Raw genomic sequence first — 6,550 nt, 5'->3', positions numbered from 1 at the left:
TTGGTTGGTTGCCTTGGGAACAAGATTTCTTTCTTTTCAACCAATCCCAAATACTGCCTATTTCCAATATTAAAATTTTAATGACATTTTAAACTGCATTTTTTTTATCTTTTTGAGAGATAGATATAGCATAGTATATTCAGCAGATAAACAGCACCTACACATTAAAAATATATACAAGTAATTTCCTAACAATTTTAGAGGTGTCAATGATATAAAGACTTCTCAATAGTTATCTGTTTTTCCTTTGGTCATTTGTCTTTCTAAGAAGTTATAGAATGGATGTTTTTAGCAATAGAACTATGCTTGCTCTGCTGTATTTCTTCACTGCAAAATCAAAAGTGCATATGAATATGTCAAGACTTTTAAGACAAAATACACTTTACACTTTGCTTAATGCCATTGAAATTTAGGAGAGAAACATTTTATTATATTTTGTTTGCTAACAAATACTAAGCATTGTTGTGGCTGTATGTAGTCATTAAACCATTAACATTTAAAAGATATTTAAAATAAATAGAACAATCACACTGAAACAAGTGAATTAGCTGGACTCCCAGCTGTTATTTCTTTACTAACAGATTGGTGCAGAGTCATTTGGTACAAATGCCATGGAATAAAAACTCAAACACATACTTATTGTTTCAGCTAGAATACATATGAAAAACATTATAGAAATCTATGGTCACATATGCATTGTCTATACATGTTTCTATATTCTAGATTCATCAATGCCAAAGCACAAAAGAGAGATAAGTCATCAGGTGTTTGGATAATCTGCGGGTCTCCTAGCACCAACGTGTTATTCAGCATTAAAAGCAAATGAGTCACTGAACCATCGTGTTATGGAGGATATTTAATTGTCTTTTCTTAAGTGATTTCCTTTATTATTAAATAATATTTATTATATTATTTAACTCTATGGCAGTCAGGACAAAGCAAAAACTATGAAAACAGAAAAAAATCATCAGGGATTGTGTAGAGAAAAGATAGATCACAGATGATATTTAAAAAAAAATAGAACTAATATGTATATATTCCACACTTTCTTCATCAATTCTTCCATGGAAGGGCATCTAGGTTGTTTCCAGGTTCTGGCTATTACAAATAATGCTGCAATGAACATAGTTGAACAAATACTTTTGTAGTATGATAGGGCATGTCTTGGGTATATTCCCAAGAGTGGTATTGCTGTGTTCTGGGATAGGTTGATCCCAAATTTCCTGAGAAACCGCCACATTGCTTTCCTTAGTGGTTGCACAAGTTTGCATTCCCACCAGTAATGGATGCATGTACCCCTTACTTCACATTCTCTCCAAGGACTGAGCTCCCAAGGTCCAAATGAGGAACAGAAGGAGGGAGAACATGAGCAAGGAAGTCAAGACGGTGGGGCTGATCTATTAGGAGATCACCAAAGCCAGCTGGATTGGGACTGAAAATGCATGGGACAAAACCGGACTCTGAATATGGTGTATAATGTGGGCTGCTTAGAAGCCAAGGACAATGGCACTAAGTTTTGACCCTAGTGCATGTCCTAGCTAGTTTGGATGCTCACCTTCCTAGACCTGGATGGAGAGGGGAAGACCTTGGACTGCCCACAGGGCAGAGAACCCTGACTGCTCTTTGGACTGGAGAGGGAGGGGGAGGGGGAGGGGAGTGGGGCGTGGAGACTAGGGAGACCGGGAGGGAAATGGGAGGCGGGAGGAGGAGGAAATTTTTAATTAAAAAATTAATAAAAAATAGAACTGTAGAAAATGTTTAATTAGTAACAAAAAGGTTATATAATGCCACAAATGATCATGTAGGAAGGTTTTATCAACTGTGTTAGTAAAACTAAATTAATGCTAGCAAAATATAAATCTGTTGAGGGTGGGTAAGCCTCTGAGTGAAAGGGGAAGGAATTTCATAATAAAATATTGTACCTTTCTCTTTTTTACAGTGAAACAAAAAGTGCTCAATAATTAATATCTGTTAAGAAAAGGTACTGTCTTCTAATATAATATTATTATACAAATGTAAGTACAAGTAAATTTAAAAATAAATTGGGTCATGGTTTAAGTTATTTAAGATATAAAACCTTTAACTACAATTTTCATTGGCTTGTTGTTTAGTAATGATATGATAGTAAATTTATATAATTTTCCAATCCCTGGAGACTTTTCAGTCTGGATAATTTTCATGCATATTTGACTTTGTACAGAACATAATTTATAATCTATTAATGATTGATGGTTTATAATGTTTATGTATATAAAAAAGGAAACTATAATAGAAAATGATAGTATGTTATTAAATATAAAAACTAAGATTGACAAGTTGGGCTAAAACTGTATATTGCATATTAAAGTATTAATTATAAATTTAGGAATACATAACATACAAATAAACGCATTAAGAATCACTTAAAATTGTATTTGAAAATTTGTTTATATGCTTTTAAAGGTAACTTTTACTATATGTATTGTTTGTAAAATATTACAAAGTGATTTTATAAATAATATTTAAGCACTCATGGTTCACCATATAATTGCAATAAAACTATATATTTTACTTTAGCCTACTAAAACTTGCTTCTAGTGTAGGATAAATCATGTGTTACAGTTCAGACTCTTGGAGATTCTTTCACCTTCCCTGAGCAGAAGTAAAGTGAAAAGGAGACATTTAAAGCAATGGTATTTAGAAATTTCAAAACCAGGTAGATGTTAGCAAGAAATGCACATTATTCATGATTTAATGTATTCTTAAAGCAATATATTCATATATTATACAATACCTAAAACACTTCAAATACAATCTAAAGATAAATTAATCTTGTACTATAGATTATATATGGACTTTTTGACTTTATGTCTAAATGGAGGAGGAAAACTTTCTGCTTCAAAAGTGTGTTTTCCTTATATATCAATCCTATTTTGATCAATGTCTTTCAGCAAAGGAGAAAGTACCAAGCCCTCTTAACCCACAGCACTTTGCATCATTTAAAATTATTCTCATAACTATCCCCCTCCAGTAGAAGTTAATTATAAAAACAAAAGTCTTGCCAAGAATTACCACCCTCCTTGTCTTCGTGATGTACTTAGCATTTATTCCTCTACGCCTGCATTAAGCTCATCAAATGGGAGACAGTGCTGAAGGAATTGCCTTATAAATAAAGGCTGCCTAGGAGATGATAATCTGCCTTTCTATGCCTCTGTAATTTTCTACCCAAATAGGCTTTCATTGTATTGCAAAATACTCACAGATTACCAGTGACATGAAAAATGTGTCCACACATATAAATGCAGGCTGATACTAATGACTATTATTTATTATGCCATGGAATCCCAGGAGATTTGTTTACAGAAGAAAAACTGTCAGCCATTGAAAATAGTATGTTTAAAAACAGAAAACCTTTCTAAACTCATTCATGAATTCTATCTTATTCATTTTGGAAAAAAAAGTATTTAAAAGACAGTTTGTATTGGCTGAAATTTGTATAGGTAACTGTAGGCATTGTTTTAAAACTCAAGCACATTTAAGAAAGACACAATTATTCCTAAATACAAAATAATCACAGCAAACAAATTTATATAGTATCTCATTGTGGGATTGAATTTTTCTACATTATTTATAAAATTAAACCAGGAAAGAATAACCTTTTAATTAACTTATTAAGTCATCTTAGCATATTTGTAAAATATGCAGAATATGTAGGGAGTGGAATAATGAGTTTGAACCTTTCTAGGATAAATAGTGGGGATTTTATTTCAAAGCAAAATTTTTTAAGTTTCATTTTATCTGATGTTTAGAGATCTTTATTTATATAGTCCAGTTTGATGTTCAAGAAAACAATCTATGTAGTATGAAATATGAAACATAGTGCAGTTTATAAATATAAATTATGCCCATATTACTTGGATGATGACCTAAACCTACAAAGATTTACAAATTATAGGCTACAAGACAGTTGAATATTAAAGCAGGCTACCTTAGAGGTAACTTCTTCTCTGGGTTTTTATTCTGTTTCCTTTAAAAGAAATACCCCAAAATGAGTTTGTTTTATTTGAATAAATTTACCTGAGTAAATGTCTTTTTAATGGAATTTGAGATGAGAAAGTCATTCAACCAATTTTCTCGCAAGAGCAGTAGTGATGGACACTGAGTTTAACAGATAATTTAAGGAACATCAGCAGAAAATGCTAAGTAGGCATTTGTAGAAAAATCACTAAAACTAAAATTAGCCATGTTCACTTAATTCACTTAATTTCAATTTTTATTCATTTAATTTGAAAAGCTGTCTATAAGTAATAGGTTGGTAATGGAAAATGCCATTGACTAGCACATAATATAGCCAAGTATAGAAAAATTTTACATTATACAAATGATCAATCCTTCCTTCCTTCCTTCCTTCCTTCCTTCCTTCCTTCCTTCCTTCCTTCCTTCCTTCCTTCCTTCCTTTCTCCCTTCTCTCTTTCTATCTCTTACTTTTATTGAGACAGGATTTCATGTTCACACTGTAAGCTTGGCTGATCTAGAGATCACAGTCATATTTCTGTGGGCCCTGCATGTCCAGTTTACACAGTATGCCATCAAGAAGTCCAGGCAAGAGCAGTTTCTTGTTCAATTGGCCAGACTTTCTCATATTGAAGACGAATTCCATAACACATTTTTTTAATGCCCATCAACCTCTCCAAAGTAATTTGTGCTGCTAGAAGTAGACATTTGTCACTATCAAGAAAAGTCTAAGTTCTTAAAGAATTTTAAGTGTTATATTCTGTAGGTCATTTAAGTGTTAAAGATTATCTATCTAACTGAAATATATCTCTGAATGTCTGGAAAACCTATCATGACTACAAGTTTGACTATCATAAATAACTATCTATTGACCTGTATTTCTTAATTATACAATATATTTTTAAATGAGCTGCACAAACAAAATACGTTAATGCAGAAATACATATATGTAGTGTTACAAAATTGCCCTGAAATTTGTATCAGTAGATCAAGATCCAACCAACGCAAAGTGTTCATCTCTGTGTCATACTCCCTTTACAATTAAAGAAACATTTTTAAATAATCATTTTGGAAATTTGGGTGTTGATTTCTCCAAACTGCTTACTGCTATTTGTTGGGCAAAGTATTTTTAGGGTTCATGGAGAACTTTTATTGGGTCTTGTTCCATCAAACCACATTAGCTTTGAAGGAGTCCACAGGTTGTCATCATCTGTGGAAATTAAAGCAGAACCTTTTTGTCCAAAGTAACATTTCCTTAGACTCAAATTATGAAGCCAAGATACCTTTAAAATATATGTATTGGTTTAGCTTAGCAGTCTCCATAATCAAATGTCTCTCTGTATTTAACTCATTGATAGTGAAAAAATTCAAAGAAAAAAAACAATTTTATATGTAATCCAAATTCTTTGTGTCTTTTTCATTTTTACATGGCTTTTTTTCTCTATTACTTTTTAATATGTATTATCTTTAGTCTTTTAATCTATGTCTGTCTCTTTAAGGACTTTGTTTTATTTTTAAAAGCTATTTGCTTCTTTTTATACTCTTTTCCCTTTTCTCCAAAGACTCCCTACATCTTTTTAAACACACTGTCTGAATATGTCCTTACTGCATATCTGTAATCACTTTCTTACTAGGAGTGCCTTTCTTTATAATGACAAACAGGAGAGTAAGACCAACTCTGCAGTCCTGTCTATTGGTTCTGCCCCATCCAACAAAGCAGAGGTATGTTCACTGCCTCTGATAACCTTGCTCCCCTCCAGCTCCTGGGCTATGTTGCAATTAAGTAATTTGTATCATAGTATGCACAAACACCACTTAAATGCTGAATAACAGGAAAGGCATGAATCAGGAAACCTCCTTGAAAGGAGATGCACAGTTTTTCCTGCTGATGAAGAGTCAGGAAGTTTTCTCTTAAAGGAATTGTGTTTCTCCTTGCCTTTAGCAAACAGACACCAACTGAGAAAATGCTGCTACCAAGAAACCATTCTAAACTCTATTCATTCGTGTCTAGAATTCATTCTTAAACTCTCTCAGGCTTAATGTAGATACATTTACCCCAAATTGGGTGTCAATTTGTTGGCATACAAAAGAATTCCAAAATAGCCTAAAACAAATGCTTTTGTAGTATGATAGGGCATCTCTTGGGTATATTCCCAGAAGTGGTATTACTGGATCCTAGGGTAGGTTGATCCCGAATTTCCTGAGAAATCACCACACTGATTTCCAAAGTGGTTGCACAAGTTTGCATTCCTACCAGCAATGGATGAGTGTTCCCCTTACTCCACAACCTCTCCAGCAAAGGCTGTCATTGGTGTTTTTGATTTTAGCTATTCTGACAGGTGTAAGATGGTGTCTCAACATTGTTTTGATTTGCATTTCCCTGATCGCTATGGGGGTTGACCATGACCTTAAGTGTCTTTTGGCCATTTGAACTTCTTCAGTTGAGAATATTCTCTTCAGTTCAGTACCCCATTTTTTTTAATTAGGTTAATTAGCATTTTAAAGTCTAGTTTCTTGAGTTCTCTATATATTTTAGAGATCAGACCTTTGTCTGTTG

This window comes from Microtus ochrogaster, unplaced genomic scaffold (assembly GCF_000317375.1).
Source record: "Microtus ochrogaster isolate Prairie Vole_2 unplaced genomic scaffold, MicOch1.0 UNK37, whole genome shotgun sequence".
NCBI lineage: Eukaryota > Metazoa > Chordata > Mammalia > Rodentia > Cricetidae > Microtus > Microtus ochrogaster.
The sequence above is the reverse complement of the archived record's forward strand: the minus strand, read 5'-3'. Positions refer to the sequence as shown.